At 36.0% G+C, this 20,613-nt stretch overlaps 1 long non-coding RNA gene across 3 annotated transcripts; it reads right to left on the bottom strand.

The window, feature by feature from the left end:
- Positions 1–3,693: 3,693 nt before the first annotated feature.
- Positions 3,694–17,123, bottom strand: LOC112955763. 3 transcript variants are annotated; one of them, XR_003250939.1, is made up of 3 exons: positions 17,067–17,123; positions 6,125–6,233; positions 3,694–3,766 (listed from the first exon to the last, which is right to left on the bottom strand). It is a non-coding gene; the product is annotated as an uncharacterized LOC112955763 (long non-coding RNA). The 3 variants fall into 3 exon arrangements; XR_003250940.1 differs by lacking the exon at positions 17,067–17,123 and adding an exon at positions 13,990–14,046; XR_003250938.1 differs by lacking the exon at positions 17,067–17,123 and adding an exon at positions 9,780–10,261.
- Between the last annotated feature and the right edge of the window lie 3,490 nt (positions 17,124–20,613).

Genomic DNA, 20,613 nt, shown 5'->3' with positions numbered 1-20,613 from the left:
AAAAAAAAAAAAAAAAGAATGGTATGGAACATACCTAGAAAATATCTAGGACATCTCTCAGCACTTGCATATAAAATAAGTAGCAACATCTTTCTTTAAAAGTATTTGCTTATACATATTACTCAAGATAATCTAACTGTATATAAAATAAAAGGAACTCTGTCAGATTCGAACTGAAGCACTGCCTTCAAAACGATACAAATTGTAAGAGTAGCCTAATTTTTGGAATTATATTTGATAAAAGTATGAACTAATGATCAACTGCCAGTCTTACAGATTTCCAAATTGAAAAGTGCCAAAGCTGCTTCAACTACTACAGAAAGGCAGAATAAAGTATTCATAAAGCATGAGTAACTTATTGGTTATTCCAGAACTGTTCTCATTCAACAATTTTTGAAGAGGATTTGCTTGATGTTTTCTATATAGACTGCAAACAGCTTTGCAAATTGTCTTTGATATTTAGTTTGGAAAGCTGCATGCAAATAAGATGATGCTCCAATCAGAACAAGAATGTGAAATGCTCTAGGCCATAAACTTTGATAATTGCTTTACCAAAGGCTTCCTACTCCAGCATCCAAATTCTGATGGCAGTCAGCAACACATGTTTAAGGAAAACATAATAGGACATAAAAGGATAAATAGAGAATTACTAACACCTAGGAAGTGGTAAACATATTTCTTGATCATTTTGTTGTATCTCAATTCACATGGTTTCATCAAAACAGAGAGTTCAAGGCTTAGTTCCGTTCCATAAAATCCTCTCTGATCGATGGAAACACTTGTTAGCTGCACAGGATCACAGAATCACAGAATATTTAAGGTTGGAAGGGACCTTAAATCTAGTCCAAGGTTGGACTAGAGATCATCTAGTCCAACCTTTACTAACCAGGATACCCAGATATCATTTGGAAAAGAAATATTAGAAACTCCTGGAATGGTGGAATATAAACTAATATAGTTACTAAACGAATCTTGATTTACAGATAGCCCAGATGAGATTTTTTCAGAAGGAAAAAACAGTCTAATATGTTTGGAATATTTGTACTGAATGCTGCTAGTAATGCTGCTCAGCCCAAAAGTTCCAAATGTTTGTTGCAAGGCAGAAGTCCTGATAATTGACAAGGAGAAGCAATTTGTTAGCCCATGTAGAAAGGACTGGTCAGCAAAATATTTAAATCATAACCTCCATGCCCTGTACAGCCTTAAGCACTCCTCCTTCTTTACTCTCCATCATTCCCCACTTTTTGCCCCCTTAGTCTCCATCATTCCCCCCTCAGTTCCCAGTCACAAGGATATTCTGGGAGTATGATCTGAACGATGGAAGTCTAATAGCATTCAAATTAAGTTTTCTTTCACAAAAGCAACGCCTGTGTTACAGTCCATCTCTCTATTGTGTTTTTTTCCTCCTAGCAGGAAGAATCCTGTACTGTACACGGTTAACCTGGAAAATATGAATAACTCTTATTTTGCTTTTACAATTCTTCCAAGATGAAGTAAGTAAGTAATAAGTAGATAGATAAATAGTAGATAGATAGATAAGTAGGCACTAGTACTTCACCAGGTATTTTCTGAATTTTGGGTCCCAGAACTCCATACCAATCTGCAACATAGATATGAGCCAATGAAGCTTGAACCACAAATACAATTGCTCCGGGTCTTCTCCAGAAGAAAAGTATCTAGTTAGAAGATCAGAAAATTGCACAGCAAAGCTGTACACAATCTATCGTCATCTATGCATTTGCATGGTATTAGTATGCCCCAGGCAGGCAGCAATGGCCCAAGTCATTGTCAGAATCAGTTTCAAGGAAGAAGTTCCAGGTTGTTGTTTTTCACATATCTGTTGCTTAGTTAAAGTCTTCAGGACGTGACTTGTGTAGTATTTCTAGCACTCTCACAGGATCCCAAACAAATCTGAAGAAAGGACTGTATGGTAGGTATACTCTAGCGGTGTGCATCTATAACTTATCTTGCAACAGTGGTCTGAACCAGAGGAAAGCAAACACACTATTGTTTGGAAAGAAGTTGGAACAATATTTTATTATAAACAATATTTTATTATAAACAATATTTTATTATAAACAATATTGCCAACTTCTTTCTTTGGAAGAAACTTCTATATTTCCAACTTCTTTCTTTGGAAAGAAGTTGGAACTGTCAATTTTAACCACAATTCTTCCCCTTCAATTATATTTCACCTTTAGAGAAAAAATAAGAGATTCCAGTTTAGAATCTCAAACACTTTTTGGTGTTTGTTTAAAGACAAAAACTATTCCCTTCATATAAATCAGAAGTGAAAATGTTATTGATGAGATGGGTACTATGTGTCCTACAGATCAGAAAAATGAGACAAAGTATATTAACAACAAAAAGAAAAAAGTGACCACAAAAACTGTGTTTTCAACAGCAGGAGACAGGTTACAGTGAAAGAAGAATCCTTCCTCAAACATTATTCTGTTTGTATTTGAAATGTACAGCTTTTGCATCAAGTCCAGTTTCAGATGAAATTAGACCAATCTACTTTATAAGTTTTTCCTACCGGTCTATTTTGACTCTCAATTTAAATGTAAATGTTATCTTCGGGAAGTCGTCTTCAGGAAGTTGTCTTCAAACTATTTTCTGTATTTAGAAAACACTTTAGCCTTGGTTAACACTGCTTTTTCACATCAGCAAAGTCTTCTTACTCATTTGCTCTTGAGCACCTGCAACTGCCCTGCAGGGTGCACTGCACCCATTCTTTACATAAGCCTTTTCTTAATACTTATCTGCCAAAAGACTGATATGACCACCAAAATGAGAAAGAAATCTCTTCCAGAATGACTAAGTAGATATGCTGAATTATGCGTTTTTAAAGTATTTAACTAAAATTTTAACATTAAAAACTTCAAAATTGACTCTAAATTTCAACTAACAGTCTCAGGAACACCTCAGAAAATAATTCTACCTATTCTGAAGTGCCACAATACTACAGCACATTGTGCTTTTTTGGAAGTATAATGGTTACATCTGCTTTGCTCCTTTTATCAACAAGTAGAGGGTCAGACTCATAATGAATTCCAGAACTTCTAATTAATATGCATTCCAGGCTATGTATGTCTATATTTTGAATTAAACTTGGGGTCTCAAATGAACTGCTTACAACAAGTCCAATGGAAAAAATTCAGTAAGGTTGTAATCTCACTGTGAATCTATCCAGATCAAGACAGTAATTGTTTTCTAACCCATTTCTTCCCCTCAGGTAAAGAACTGTTCTTCCAAAATGCTTGGATTTTTTGTTCTTGCTCAAGAAAGCAAACACACACACACACACACAAAAAAAAAAAAAAAAAAAAAAAAAAAAAAACACTAGAACCATATAAAGTTTTAAGTCCATTATTAGAGCAGCAGCTTTGAAATAAATGAAATAGAAAACTTCAAGGACCTAAACAATTTTTCTATTTATACAGGGAAAAAACATGGTCACTAAGAACAAAGTTAAGATGCACATTGCAAGTACCTCTGCTCTGCTTCCTCTTGGCCTGGAAAGTAGTAGTTTAATACACATGTGGAAGGGGGAAACATAAAGTTAGCACCATCATAATTTCATGTGTTTCATGCAGGAGTAACTCGAGACTATAATAAACTAATTTACTCTGTGAGTAAAGCATAGCAGTTTAAAATAACTTACTTTAGCTTCATGGGACAGAACTAAGTTACTCATCTTGTTCGTCTGCTGTCGAAACTCACATTCTTGTCTTTTCATTTCTGCATCAAATTCAGATTGCAGTTCCTACAACAATGGGAATAGTAGATAGGTAAAGCTAATAGAAACGTACTGATGGAGAAACACTATACTTTTTAAAAATCATTACACCATATTTCTCTGCTCTACTGAGGAACAGAACACTCTGAATGAAACCGACCATCTGGTCTACACTAGCTCCCCCAATAAGACTTGCACATCTTAGGCAGAGTTTATAGAAATACAACAGCAAAAAGACATCCTGTATAAAATGACCTCCCATTCCATAACAATATGAAAAAATATATAGAGACTCCTATAGAGTTTTATTTCTAGATATCTTAGTATTTGCAGTACAAAGGCTATCTAGTATGGAAATATCCACATTTTCTTTTAATTCTCAGATGAGCAGGGAAGAGAAGGTTTTTTGTTTGGTTGGTTTGTTTTGTTTTTGTTTTCTTGATTGTTTTTAACTAGGCATATTATTCAGAAATGAGTCATATTATCTGCAGATAGCAAATTGGTTTGGACTAGCTCATACTGCACAAAGAGAATTTACTTCAGATTTGCTTCGGCCCTGTTTGACACAATTTTAAGATTAAGATTTTAAATATAAAATAAGTCTAAACAGAAAAGTCCATTGACAAGAGTACTAAATGCCATAAGCACATAAATAGAGGAAACCTTTTTTTTTTTTTTTTTTTTTTTTTTTTTTAAATGGACAATCTATTACCAGCAGTTAGGACATCAATTTTCTTATAAGCAAACTTAGATGTCTGCATGAGAGTATGTGTACATATATATACACACATAGGAAAAGAATGATGATAAACATTTCACTTCTGCAGGATGATGACAAAAAACAGTACTAAAACATACGTAAAAAATGGCCACTGACAAACTACACAAGAAACATGGTAAAAGTACATTATAGAAATTTATAAACCCATGTCTAAGCTTTTTGTTCAAGTCAAGCAAGACAATGCACTGATTTTAGTTGGGAAAATCTTGGTTGCAGTCAAGATGCTCTCAAAGGGAATAAATATTGACCTACTAAAAAGCTAAATAAAAAAAAATTAAAGCCTCACTGAAGAGTAAAACATACCACAGTATTTTCATACTGGAGATAGCAAACTGACATGAGGTTTGCTGGGAGAGAGAAAGCTATGGGAAAAGCTTCTTACTGTTGAACTGTTGTAAAGAAAGAACTGTTGTTCTTACTTTACAGCTGTTGAAATAGTGAAACATTTAAAAAAAGTATCTGTAAGATACTACTTCCAGGATTGCTATCTATGATTCATGATAGAGACTCAACAGCAAGAGAAAAAAAAAAGAACACAGGAAAAAAAAAAAAAAAAAAAAATAAAAAAAAAAAAAAAAAAAAAAAAAAAAAAAAAAAAAAAAAAAAAAAAAAAAGAGTTACTATAAATGGTGTGCATTAGGTCATGTGGCCTTATACTCAAGGGACATCTAATCAGTTTTATAATTTAATTTATAATTTATTTAACCACACACACAAAGATAACTTCTAAATTAAGTCAATTATCTAGTGTTTTTTAAGGGAAAAGTGCTCACACTCCCTAATGCAGATTCAAAAGCTATCAGTGGGACCAAATGGGAGTCAGACTCCTAGATGAAAATCGTTTGTTTCATCAGAACTATTGTTCTGAGTACAGCGAGATCGGGCTGAGTAGGTTCAAGCTGCAATTCAACAGCAATATCTCCTACCTTTCTAATTTATATTACACATACTGGTTTTGATGATCTACCAAAAATTAACCATTTTAACTAATTATTTAATTAATTATTTTATAGAAACTATAGTAACATAAATACATTTTAATATAAAAATAAGGAAAATTTTGTTGTTTTTACAATTAAGTTTTTACAATAAAAGCTCAACAGCTTCTCTATCAGTTGATTGAACTATTCTTTTATGATGAAAGGATAGTAATTTAAGAAGCAAAGGAGAAAAAAGAAACAAACAAAAAAAGACCCCACATTTGAAAATAGGAGTATGACACACACAACAATCATATCTACCAAACTTGCCTAAAGCTGTCTCTGCTTTCTAAATGCTGACCTTGGCTTAAGTTTCAAGGTTAACAAGCAGCACTGCGCTGCATACATACTTAAAAGAATCTTACACTATCTCAGATTACTAAACACATTTGTAACAGTTCCTCACAAGCGGCAGCTGCCAGATAAGTGAAGCTACCATACAGACACTAAATAAGATCTAGAAGTCTAAAACATTTCTAAACTGTCATCACACATCTTGTTAATTTAAATAAAAAGGCAAAAATGAAAGCTTAAACAACTATTTTAAACCAGAGCATGCTAACACAGAAGCATAGTTTGCTAGGTGGCGCACTAACACATCATTGTTCCTGCATATTTTTATACCTGTTTCTGACACACAAGTTCTCCTTCCAGTTCTTGGAGTTTTCTTTCCATGACATGTTTTAGACTCAAACAGTCCTCACACTGATGACCTATCCTGCTGTTCTTAAACCTATAAACAAAAATAAAACAACTTTACATTAAAGACTGCCTCCAAAAGAGGCATGCATTTCTTTTTTTTTTTTTTGGGGGGGGGAAGGGGGAATTGCGGGAAGTAGGAGAAGGGGGTCTGTTGAACAGTAAATTGCACATAATTAGAAATATGAGATGAAATAAGTTCCTAGAGAACAATCACCATTATAAAACAAACTAATCCATCTTTTACTACAGATCACTAGAAATCAATATTTTTTAAATTATCATGCACATAAGTGAACAACCTATTTAAAACAATATGATTGATTATGATCTAATTGCTCAATCTCTCTTGTAACACAGTATATAAACTTTTGCTGTTTTTTTCCAAGATGTTCAATCTCTTCTCAAGAGGTGAAGCAATGCAAAGTATATCATAGCTCTTGATAAATTAGTCCATTTTTCATTTCCCTTAGCAGAAAAAAACAAAGTAAACAAAAAATAAACCAACGAACCCAGTATTGTTTCAACAGCTTAAGCATAAGTCAGTATAACTCTCAGCCACTAAGGTTTTACTAGGGTTTGAATAGCACTCTTACTAGACATCCTCTTTTATGCAAACCTACTCCACACACTTAGTCTTCCCCTCAGCCTATCACAGAAAGTGTTCATTGGTGAAGCTCCACAAGATTCCAACTTGATTGCTCTCTATAATACAAGTTGCTCTCCACATCTTTTCCCTATGCCCTCCTCTCCAATAGATCTGGAACTGTATGCATTGCCAAAGTCAAAAGATAATACATGGTCTTTAATCCCACAGGTATGCCCTTGGTGATACCTTTGGATATCCTGTACAATCTGTTAGTTGCAGCATTCACCTCAGAGCTTGCTGAACTTGTCACTCAACGTGACTCTTAAGTGCTCTTCCGAGTAAAGGTACATTCTGGCAAGCAGCAGAACGAAAATATAAACTTTTTTTTAAAGTTGTTTGACCTTACATTATGTTAGACATGCATTTGTGTCCCCTTTATTTATTGACTGACAGAGACTCATGAGAAGTCATTTAAAAACAAAATAATCTGGACTAATTACAGGTTAAAGGGAAAAAAATAGCCCCATTATTTCCACAGACTCTAGTAATAATAATTTCTGAGAAAAGCTTTCTTGGGCTGCATATTCTCCTACTAGTAAGTCATTTTAGACACTGGCCACAGTCAAGAAGTCAAGATGGGGAAGGAGTTTCTGTAAGCAAGCATAGAGAAAAGGTCAGCGTGATAATATAAAAGATTGGCAGCAGCAGACTTGAACAGAACTTGTCCTAACACAACCTCTACTGCCAGTAGAGTTGCAATATCACTCTGCAGGGTAGACAGTTTGTAACTTTGCTTATAAACCTTCAAGTTGTATGAATACGTACATCCAGAATATAATTTCTCCATGAAAGTCCTGTTTGAAATGCACCTTTCTCTTCCCTTGCTGAAATAAGAGAGGTTTCACTGCTCAAAAAGAAAATGAAACTTTTCATTCTGATGGAAGAAAAAACTAACAAACAAACCCCACCACATCTATCTCCAACTCCTTTTTTTTTCCCCTCCTCGAAAAAAAGAGCAAGTAACAGATAAGAACAACATACCCGTCTTACTTCCTAGTCCTTAGCAATGTAAAATCTACACATCTTTCACAGCTGATATAACAAGAACACAAGTCTTTACTCTTCTCATGTTAATTTAGATGACTACTCCACATATTGCTATTAGCAATCAACAGTTCGAGTTGTTTTATATAAGTTTTTCTAAATTTTAAACAGACTATATGCACTGCATCAGTTAGTTACAGTGGAAATGCCTTGTTCCTAAACCAAGTTTATAAGTCACAGAAGAGGTGACCACTAATCATTAGGAAGTTCCTTAATGAACATGAAAATAAAGATCACTTTTCCAAGTTAGCAATAATAGAATTGGCCAGCTTGTTAGAGATCAAGTTGCTGAGCACAGGAGAGACTGAGGAATCCTTGATCTTTTATTTTGGAACCTTAGAAGAAAATATAGCTGTATGCCACTTGTTATGAATTCAAACACATGGCAGTATGCCATTTAAATTGGCTACTCCTCCTATTTCCCCCTCAAATCTATCTTGTATTTAAGTCTTCCAGTAACCTGGATATATTAATATCTGTAGACTCTAGTAATCCAAAATGTAACCAGGTCTTGTTGAAAAGACATTGGGTATACTGATGTAGAGCAAGAACTCCATGACCTTGTTTGAAGAGTAAATATTTTGAGTATCTTCATAATGCAGCAATTCAGGCCAAAACTGCCTCTTCCTTTCTGTTACCGTCTGTGCTTCTTATATTTGTTACTCAAGAGTTTGTATTGGATATATTTATTTAAGTACTTAAGTTTGGAATTAGGGATGATGATACTTACTAATAATGTTAAACTTTCATTGTTGAGTGATGATACCTAAAAAGTCATAAAGAGAGAAACCTATCCATTTGTATTTGTAACCATTACAGAAAAAATGTCCAGACCACTTCTAATAACTGGTAAGTTATGAATAACTAATCCAGCTATCTCTATTTTATAAATGCAGTCTACATGAGAAGATTTTATCACAGAAAGTAAATCAAAGATACTTAAACTGAAGACAGTAGTTCTATTAGAAAAGAACCAAGAAAGAAGTATGTACACTTTTTTTCCAAGGTTTACAAATATATATAGAGAAATAAAAATAATTGAGAATGGCAAAATTAAGTACACTCTTCGGCTACCTTGATCTTTTAATTGGTTAGATAAGACATAAACCTTGAGATTTAGCCTTGAGACTGGATATGCCCCAAAGGATTTCTTTCCTGCAAGGAAGCCTATCAGAGAACATGGGACAAGATGCACTCAACAGCCCCCAAACCCAATTCCTATCAGAGGAGTGACTTGCAATAGCCTAAAACAATTGAAAGGCTGAACTGTACATTGAATCTGCAGCACAATAAAGCAATTACTGTTTAGCAATCTTACATATTAGCATCAGTAATAGCAGAGAAAGTTATTATTTAACACTTTGCATACAAAGTAGACAAACGTATCTCGATATAATACATAGGGGACATATATTACAACAGTTTCAGACTCACCTCAGTCCCCATGGAAAAAGCGTCCCCCTCTGAAAAAACTTTTTCAATTCCCCACACCACATCTCTCCCCTCATCATACCATCTCCACAGGATACACCCCTAGTAAATACCTCTTGTAAATAGGGGCATGCTGTTTAACAGTGTCCTTACTTTTACTTAACATCAAGCCTTCTTAAATATATTTACAGACATTGTACAAGTCTCCTGTGGAGAAAAATAATTAAAAAAATAACCAGGATAAAGAAGATGCAAAGACAGCCTGAGTCACTTCTGTATGCCCTTATTCCATTCATGCTCTAGGAATTCCTCTGTCAGAGCAAATGATCAAATCTCCATGCTCAAAGTGCTCTCTAATGTATGAATTATATTACTGCTTTACTCTCATCTAAACATATCCTAAAGAAACTAGGTTTCTCATTTCCTGCAAAGCATTTTAAGCGAGTCACATCTCACCTGCAAGACCATTACAGCTGTAATTTATGGTCTTTATGATTTGGTTGATAGTGATACATTTCCTCTTGTTTTTTTCTTTCCTTCACAAGTGCTTGCTCCAGTTCATCTAGCTGTATTCTAAGATCACTAATCTCTGCCTTTTTAGCATTTTCAGAAGCTTTCAGATGAGTGATCATGGCATCATAGTGTTCTAACTCTTTATCTCTCTCTTCCAGAATTCTCAGATTATAGACAAAATCTTCTTTCAATTTGTTATATTTTTCATGCATGTCTCGTGGTTGCTTCCTGACGTCCTGCAGTGCTATCTTTTGACAGAAGAACTTGCAAGCCTGTAGTTCTTTCCATTTTTTTTCTTTCCACTTACGCACCTCATTTTCCATTTGTAACTCTATTATTAATCTAAACCAAAAGATGATAGAAGACAATTAAGACTGCGAGAATATATTTAAGTTATCTATCTACAGCATAACTGATTATTAATAAATTTTAAATTTCAATTCTAAAATTTTCCTGGAATATCAGTTAACAATAATTTCTAGAGGCACAATTCTTTCTTATTTATATTAATGAATTATCAAAGGAAACATTTTTCCAATCTAACTATTACAATGCCACTACAATGGGGAAGCATATTCTTTGCCCTTTTAAACAGGTGGAAAAAAACAAGCATTTATTCATTCAGAGAAATCCTGTCCTTTCACTGAAAAATCAGAAGAGTATACTCCCAAAAGAGTTGTAAATTGCATGTGTATTTCTCATCTCTTTAAGACAATCGTAGAAAACAATTATGATTTGACTAATCTTCATACTGCAAAGCCCAGTAGGTGTTTCTATCCATTAAAATTTTAATTTCCCTATCCCATTTGCCTTCTCACAATTATCTTGACACACTTTCCGGTCTGCCCCTCCCTCTCATTTCCTAACCACGGACTATAAAGTTCCTTGTGCTGTCCTCTGTCAAATCCATCTCCAGATCACTTTTCAGAAAGCCCAACAGGTATGATGAAATAGCTGAACTTAAGAAACATATTAATTGCATCTTTAAAAATAAACAAACAATACAGAGGTCATGTGTTCGTTTATCTGCTTCACATCCACCTATTATCCATATCTGCCTCATACCTAATTATAAACTGTGTAGAAGAATATCCATCAATTCTAAGAGATGTATTATTCATTTTGATTCAGAGAGAACAAAATAAGAAAACAAAAGAAAAATTAAACTCTGCTCAGCATATTTTTGCAAATCTCCAGAGTCAATACAGCTTCTCTCACAGCACAGTATTATTCTGTGTCAGTAGTTATACTGAATCCTGTCTGGATAAGCACAGGCTAGAGGAAACAATAAATCAGGCAAGCGTGCCTGTCAAACAATGTTTCTTTAATCTCTTTAAATGCAAGAGATTTCCAGATCAGCAAACATGATGCAGCATCTCTCCTGCAAAAGAATGCCCCAATTCAAACACTATTTTTCTCACAGACTACATAAAACTAATGCTAGAGGGTCAGAAAATGAATCTCTGACAGTTGGAAGTGGCAAGCATAATAAAAGTCAACTTTGTTTTTCTCAGGCACACTGAATAACAAAAACTGCTACAGGACACAGTGGTCTGGTGGTCTTTTAGTTCTGCTTGCCTAGATCTCACTGTTACATTTATCCTCAAGGCAATTAAAGTACACATTCTCTTCAGACTGTGCTTTTTGTTGTTAGTCTTCAAATTGAAATAAGGTATGAAAACAGTAAAAATAATATATATATATATTTTAAATTTAGGTAAGCAGAAATATTTTTTTTTCTGTAAAGTCACTGTACTGGATATTCACAGTATTGAATACAGTCGTATTGAGTACAGTAGTACCAGTATTGTCTCTTTGCCTGAAACCCACAACGCTACAGAAAGATAGCTTTCATTCAGCTGTTGTTGATCCTGATGTCCTGTGATAGCTATGACAGTTAAAAATATTAACTAAATCTGACATTTTTTTCTCTGATCATAAATATAACAAATATAAATTCAAGTATTTATGAGATTGTATCTGAACTGTATTTCTAAAGGCCCTGAAAGAAAGGCCCTGAGTTTATATTCAAGACAATATCTAGGCAATTTCATAAGTGCCTTTAAAAATAAAAGAAAACACATGTTTCATAAACAAAACTTAGAAACACATTATCAGACAAGACCTTTGTGCAAGGAAACAAAGATAAGATCACACTTCCAACCTATTATGCAGCCCTGAAATTATCAAACAGAAGTTTTCCCCTCTTTGTTTCTAAAGGGAAGTAGTTAGATGAGATATTTATAATGCAATCTCCCTCTACAATTACCTTAAAATTAAAAAGTTCCCATGCAGTTTCCTCTATTTTTTCCCAAAATATTTAATAAACTAAAATTTAATAAATTAAAAGCGGTATCTTTCATAGGTTTTGTGGGTTATACGTAACATAAAATTCATCAATATCACATAAAAATATGACTGAGCACGAATGGAAATATGTTATTTTTCTAAGATGATCCACAAACACACACGGTCCCATAATGGAAATTATAGCGTATAATTTTGCACCATTTCCTACATGTCTTACAGTCAAAGGGAACAACAACAACAACCCTAAAGGATGACCTACAAATCAGCACAGAGCTAAGTAATAGACATCACATTACTGTTTAGGTCATGCTGGTAGAATGTGCTTGTTGTAAAGATATCCAGTATAATCCCATCATTTACCTCAAACATATCCAGGAGACAATTGAACTCCCAATCCCATGCATAGGGGCCAAACAGGATTTCCCTTAGCTCCTGAAAAGCACCATTTTACCAAACATGACAGCTCTGTTGTAAATAAAAAACAATTGAATGCTATTGTGTGCTATCAGATATTGGCACATTCGATTCAGTAGAGATTTCACAGCTGTTATTACTAAATCCTACTTCAGCACCAATAAATAAGATGCTGTGTTTGAGCTAGCCACTTTCCAAAAACAGAGAACATTGTGATACTGAAAAATAACACAAAGTAAGAGCTGAAGAATATTTAGACTTCCCTATTTTGTCAAAGGAGCTTAAAGACTTAAAGTTCTTGTTCAAATTATAAAGGAGTGGTACTTTTCTCTCCTGCACTCTGCATATAACTTACTACAACAACAATGTAAGATATGCCTAATAGAAACTATTTGTAAAGCTATTGCATTTGCTAAACTAATAAAACAGTATCTAGTAAGCTGCTATCACATCTTCTCCTTTCAAAACTTTATTTGAATAATTTTTATAATCATATATATAAAAGATATATTTGAATATATAATATAATTATAATAATATATATTTGAATCTTTTATAATCATATATATCGTATATATCATAATGTATATTATTAATCATAATATATATCATATATAAATCATATAATCATTTTATAAAAATGATTTATTAGATCTCTTTTCTTATTGCTAGTAGCTTTTTTGCTAATTATAAGGTTAGACAGACAAGACAGCAATCATTTATCATTATACATTCTTGTAGGCACAGACAAAGCAGTATAAGCTGGATAAGGACCAAATACATACAAAAGAAACCTGGGATGTCTATATAATAGGACTCTCTGATCAAACAGAAACAGGACAGCACAGCTAGCAACACAGGTGGAAGACTATAAAGATATCTGATAGCCTGCTGTCAGACTCTATCATTAGGCAGGACCAGGGAAAAGGGTGGAAGGCATAGAGAACTGCCCTAAGGGAGAGACAAGGCATGGCAGAAAGAAGCAGCTACCCTAAGCCTGAGAGATAGGTACATACCCTAGTAGAGGTCCAAGAAAGTTGACAGAGGATGACCAACTTGAGAAGCACCAATAAGAGGTTCCCTAGAGGAGATATCCTCTGGAATGACAGGAAGGGGCAACTGCAGGTAAACTAGGAACCAAGTAAGACTAGAGGATCATACAATTGAAGTGGAGAGAAGGAAAGGCATAAACAGAAAAGATGGAAAGAAAACACCTGTGGGGCAAGAGAGAAGAGGCAGGAAGCAGATCCTAGGAGGAGGGCCCAGAGGCCCTGTCACTGTGAGACAGAATAGCAGATGGCAGAAGCATTGTCGAGGGCAAGTTCTTTTGAAGAAGGCAGTAGAGAAACGCACACCACAGCAGAACTCCATGTTTAGGCCTTAGAGGCAGCGTGCTTATCAGCGGGAGAGTGCAAGGGACCATGAGTACCTGGAGTGGCGGCAAAGCTGTGGGTGCTGTGTTGGGGGGGTGCTCTGAAGGACACGGTGCACCACAGCAGAACAGGAGCCTGTTCTGCACCTTCCAGGGGACGCTCGCAGAGCAGCCCGGTACCGTCCCGGCCAGCCGCTCCCGGTACCCACTCGCACAAGCGCCGGCTCGCAGCTGCAGGCCCCGTCACCATGAAAACCGCAACAAGAGACGCCGAGCGGGCACATTGCCATAGGAACGGCGACGGATCCAATCAGCGCGCCCCGCCCGCCCGAGGCGGCCAACGGCCCGCCCTCCCCGCACACTGCCCTCCCCGGCCGCCGAGGGCTGCTGCGTCCGTCAACCTCCGCTTCTTGCTCAGCTGAACAGTGTTTCTCGTTTTCCTCACTGCATTCACACTCAGTCACACAGTATTGCACCCTTTGCTTATATTTAACACGTTTCTTCCCCCATTAACACACAGCAGTCATCCGCTACACTGCAATGGCATACAAACCCTTTTGTAATTATATCTGTTTTGTAATTAATATCTGTTTCTCTCAAAGCACAGCTAACACCTATTTCATCCCCTCAAATTTCGTTCATTTCTCATTCATTTTCCTGTATCACTCATTCATTAGACTACGTAATTCCTCCTTGCTCCGGGGCAGGAAGGAGGGTCCTTGACAAATTCAGGCACAGCTGTTAGGAAAGGTTATACAAAGAACTTAGCTGCCATATGCGCACAGCTGCCATTAGCTCATTTGAGAAATTTTAAAGATCTATAGCATATAAGCCCAATCAAACAGAAGCATAAGGTTATGCAGTACAGAAAAGATACTTCTGTTACCTCAGCATTTAATTCTTTTAAGAAGTAGCTATAAATTAAAGCATAGGCTATACTCATCCCTGATTTTGCCTGTGTCCAAACTAAGATGCAATGTATCCCCGGTGAACTGTCTACGTGAGGCTGAGGAAGATGTAACACATGAACAGGATGTGAAGCATGGTTTTCCCTTACACACTCTAGATGACTAATTTGTCTGGAAACCATGAGGCAAACTTCCTCTCATTTTTTCAGGTTTCTGGTCCATCAGATGAAAGACCTTTCAGAAATTTGAATGTTGTATGAGTTATAATAATACAGATTTTTAGAAATCAGAGTAGCATTAGTAGATGACCTAAAGAAGGGAGCGAATTATTTCCATCAGTAACTATTAGTGAAAATTAGATTCAGAATAGTTAGATTTTTGAGAAAACAAACAAAAAGTTTTATTTAGCTATATAAAGTGTATCCACATATGATTTTAGAATCATTTAGAATTATTTTCAAAACCTTTTGAGCACACAAACCTATATTCTCCACTGTGCCTGCCAAAGCATTCATCAGAATGTATGTATAGTGACTGAATGTTTGAATCCACTTATTACACCAGCTGGTGGTGTGCTCCTTTTCTGTTTTCCCACAGTTACTTATCAGCTGCAGATCTTTTGCAATGCTCTCCCCCTGACAATTCACTCAAAATTCTCCCCAAGGTACTTTCAGATACTTCCTGATCACATAATTAAAGAATGCTGTTTCCTCAAAGGAGTATCTATAGTATTCCATTGATCCAATCATTCCCTAAATGGGTCATTTTTGATGTAACAGAGTGAGCCAGGAAGATAACAGTCTACACATTATCCATCTGGGGATGAATGTAGAAAACTGTATACACCTAAAATAAACAAGAAAATGTCCCAGGTTTCATAGATGGGGGCAGGGGGGAAGCAGCTTTTTTAATAAAACAGCAACTGTAATTTAGAAGAATTTAGAAGAAAAAAGAAACTGTAATTTAGAAGAAAGGAAGAAAGAGATTTCCTGTTCTTACCAAACACTGGTAATTTTGGGAAGATTCAGGCCATAGATAGATTTCAGATACCTTTCTGCCTCAGAACTCAAGACTTAGGTCCTGTAAGTGTATCGTGAAATAGCAATATTTACAAGTTGCTTCACAAAGAAAGAAAATGGCATCATCCTGAATACACACACTTCACTAGGCTTGAACGCACTTCTAAGTTTCCAGTCCTTAGGCTGTGTTCAATTCACCATGACTCAACTCCATACCAAGACAAGAATCATGATTACACCAACTATTCATCTTTCTCCCTCATCCTTGTTTCTACGGAAAAGTAGTTTGAGACATAGGCTTGGTGAGAGCCATGGCTCATTCCAAATGATGGTTATATGGACATTCGGGAATAGGTTCCTGAGAACCTATAGGGGCAGGACCACGCAAGGCCCCTATAACTGAATATAGACATAACCAACATTCAAAATTCAAAATGGTCTCTCCTCCAAGTAAACCCTTCCTTCCAATGAATAAATTACTTGTGTTCACAGAACCCTGAGGAATGTACTTGGTATACAGTATCCTATTTGACAAACAAAAATGAAAACTAATGGTTTAAAGCTGCTCTTCTAAAACAAAAGTGCTTTCGTTTCCAGAAGGGCTGGATGTCCTCTACTTGCAAGGGACTCCAGAGGAATTTTTGATACTGATCATTTCTGAAATGTGGCTATTGGTATTTATGAACTAAGAGACATTTACATTTCAACTCTATCCAGACTAGAAGAATTTTGTTTCCATGTCTGTCTTACCCATGCCTAACTGCATAATATTTCTGGGATTGCATTTTTTAAAGACTACATACATCTCGTAGGTACAGTTGCATCTGCATCTCTCATATCTTCAGAATCATATAAAAAGACTATTTTCCTAGTCTTTAGAAACAAACTAAAACTGTTGAAACCTCAGCTCTGAATACCACTGGCCTTTCTGCGATAAAGGGCTCTTTGTATAATGCGGTCTGCTTTGCTTTTTAAAGCAAAGGCATAAGCACAGAACAGTGCATAATCAACTTCGTATGAAATCATTTGAAAATGTTCAAATGTTAGAATTCTTGCAAATACTGCTGTGAAGAAAAAGCTTAATTAATACAACTGACTCTATTCAATTGTCAACAACAACAAAAAAATAGCCTTAAAATAATGTATCTATAAAGCTTAACTGAAATAAGCATTTACAAGCAGTTTTAAGGCACTATTTGGGACTCACCTACAAAGTGCAGGAACAGTTGAGGGTACAGTAGGAATATGGAATAGGAAGCAGCTGCCACCCAAGCCTGTTATGATACACAAAAGCATTTATGCAGTTAAGGAAGTGCCAGGCATGACAATTGCCGTAGGAAGTCTTAAATTTCACCAAAGTGAAGTTCTGTCCTTAATGGCAGCTACTCTCTTCCAATTTATACCTTGTAACAAGAATGCTTCAGCCATTCTGCCCCTTTGGAAAGCCTTTTCAGGAAAAATTACTAACCTCTTCTGAATTGCAGTTATTTAATTATATCTTCTACTACACCCAACATTGGCCTTTTTAATGGAAACAACATAGGAATCTCATGAAACGAACCAAAGCTGAACGTGAGCAGGCAATGTGCCCTTGCAGCAGAGACAGAGAGGATGAGAGAACTGGGACAATATATCCAGGAAGAAAGAAATCTCAGTGGCAAATCTTATCAGTGCCAATAAATACCCAATGAGGCAGGGTATTAGAGATGACTGAGCTGGACTGCACTCAGTGGTATTCAGTGAAAGAACAAGAGACAAGCAGCACAAATTGAAATTATCTTTAAACACAAGAAAAAAACTTCTTTAAGGGTAATTGAAAACTGGTACAGGTTGCTCAGAGTGGTTGCAGTCTCCATCCTTGAAGACAGTCAAAACTCAGCTGAATATGATTGATCATGCTTTGAGCACAAGAACTGGACTAGCCAGTCTCCAGAGGCCCCTTCTTACGTTAGTCATTCTGTGATTCCATAAATCTAGGAGAAAACACAGTAACACCACTGAACAACTTTGAAGAATACAAAAAACATATGAAGGAGGTAAAAAGAAATGCAAAAAAAAAGTGGATGGTTTGAGTAATGATGAAAAGGGAACAGAAACAAAAACAGATTTTTGATAGTTAGGTGAGGCTGCATCATGGCAAAAAAAGCATACTCTGCATACTCTGACCCTTGATCTGTGTCATGATGCTGTACAAATGCATTTTGCAGTGATTTAAATAGTGTTCAAAAATATTTTTCATTATTCCAAATATATTATTTCAGTATATGTATTTGTAGTGCTCGAATATCACAATTTCAAAGAAAAAAAAAAATATAAAATTAAACATATAAGTAAAGAACCTTGGAATCATTATTTATTTGGAAAACAGCACTGAATTTTGGAGTCAAGGACTCTTTAGTGGAGTTTTTTCCGAATCTGACCTCTATTAATCTAACACAACAATATTATTCTTTATTATTCTCTAGCAAGAAACTAAACTGAGACTTTCATAGTCTACTCTGGCCAAATAAAATTTACTTAGTGATTCCTCAAGAATTTCTCTTAATAACACTTCCAGAATATCTGTAATAGCTGGCATGCTTGTAAATGAAGAATAATAAGCTGCAGAAATTTGTTTTATACTTAGCTAAAAGTTTTAAGAAGGATTTTTCATAATTTTAATGATGCCTTAAATCCCTGTGTTTTGAGTTCTCTTTTCAAAAGCATATTGCAGCATATTTAATACTTATATGCAACAAAATTCCACTGATAACTAGGTGTTTTGTGCCTTCTTTTCAGTTCTAAATATTTCTGAGATTACCCAGATTCTGTGCAGGCTTCTGCAAGTACAGCAACCTTGTATTGCTGAATAAAATTCAGCACCTTGTGTACTGAATAAAATTCAATGATCTGAGCCCTGATGTTGAGTGGTGTCATTTACCCTGATCTATCAACCTCTGTGAGTACAATCACTCTCAGAATAAAGTGCAATTTTCTGAAACAGTGTGAGACAACAGTCCACTGGTTACAGTTTTCTCAGCAGCTGGTCTGTGGTTATGGACACCCACTTCTGAAAAACAGACTTTACTGACACTTTCTGTCTCAAAAAAAAAAAAAAAAAAAAAAAAAAAACCCACAAAAAACTAACACATATATATGTATGTGTGTGTATGTGTATATATATCTATGTACATATATGTATATGTATGTGTATATACATACATATGTATGTGTATATATGTGTATGTCTACATATAGAAGTATGTATACTATATCTATCCATATATATATATATATATGACCTCTTAAATGACATGAATGTCCTACAATTGAACTCTAAGTAGAAAATATATCACCTTCTCCTGATGAGACTGGAGGAACTGCAAGTCTGCACTGAGACACAAGCTTTCGTAGGAGCAATGCTGTCAGATATGAACACAATCAGTTTTCTTTTCAGTCTTTTAGACTTATTAGGTATATATCTCTTTCCTTATGTAGCCTCTTAAAAAAAGAAGTACTGATTTTTAGAATACATTCTTCTGAATAAAGGGGCAACATTGGCAGCTATTTTGCCAACTTCCTTTTCCCTTCTTTATTCCCTCTCCTTTTCTAGGCACCTCTGTGCTTTTTGAAAGTATCTTTAGAGAGTACAAATCTCTGAAATTTGAATTAGAATTTTGAATAGGTGATTATACATGTCTATGATGTGGTAATTCATGGGCAAAGTAGAACAATTAAACAACAAATTTTGCAGGCAAGTACCATATCCCTTAGGAAATTGTAGTCAGGAGCAGGGACAACAATAGATAAAACCATCTCTCCTTCAAGAACAGTGATAGCTTTTCCAGTTCTTAGGAATGGGCAATCAAGGTCATACTTCCTCTTTTTGGAGAACCAAGACAAGCTGTAGAGGCACCTAGAAGTATCTTCAGCTCCTGGACTGCACCAGTTTTGCTGGGCCTCAAGCACAGCCTCACTTGCTTCAGAAGCTCTGCAAGAATCAGTGCTCTTTGTTCTACAGTAGCAGAGAGTAGCTCTACTGTAGTAGTACTACAGTACCTTCATCTGGCCTCTGCGTGAATGACTTGGATTGAGGTAGCAGTAAACAGACAAGTGATTTTAGTTATGTTTCAGATTATATTTCTCACTGGCTGTATGCTATGTTCCCAAACAATCCCATCCAAGCTTGCTCATCCTTGCACATTATTGTGACAGCTTAAATTGTAAAATTGAATACTATGGCAAAATTCAATCAAAAGCAAGAACACACATGATGTCCAGGAAAAAAAAAAATACTATGGATAGCAAAAAGATTCTGCTTCTGTATTGCCTTGATTTCACCAAATCAGAAATCTCACAGGACAGTACTGTAGCCTATCCCTTACCAGTCATAATCCCAACCCCTATATAATCTCCACTCAGGTGGCAGAACTGGGATAAACAGATTGAATTGTGTCATAAGCAGAAAAAAAAAAAAAAAAGTGAAAAACCTCACAAAAGTCATTGCTATGTGAGAAGACTGGAAAAATGGAATGCTAGCACAGAGCACCTCCCGCTTACGGAAACAGATCCGGACGCACGTCCTTTATGAACGCTGCCTTAGCTGCGCAGAGCCTTCCCGCCAGACGCGCCGAGACGCCTTGAGGCTCCGCCTCAGGATTGGGGCGAGGCCACCGCCGAGCGCCTCCCGCCGCGCCCCTGCCCGGGCGAACCTGTAGCGCGGGGCTGCGCGCCCTGGCGGCGCTAGGACTCGCCACTGCCACTCTGACGTGGGA

The sequence above is a fragment of the Nothoprocta perdicaria genome, unplaced genomic scaffold, assembly GCF_003342845.1.
Source record: "Nothoprocta perdicaria isolate Ctin4 unplaced genomic scaffold, notPer1 scaffold_593, whole genome shotgun sequence".
NCBI lineage: Eukaryota > Metazoa > Chordata > Aves > Tinamiformes > Tinamidae > Nothoprocta > Nothoprocta perdicaria.
The sequence above is the reverse complement of the archived record's forward strand: the minus strand, read 5'-3'. Positions and strand labels throughout refer to the sequence as shown.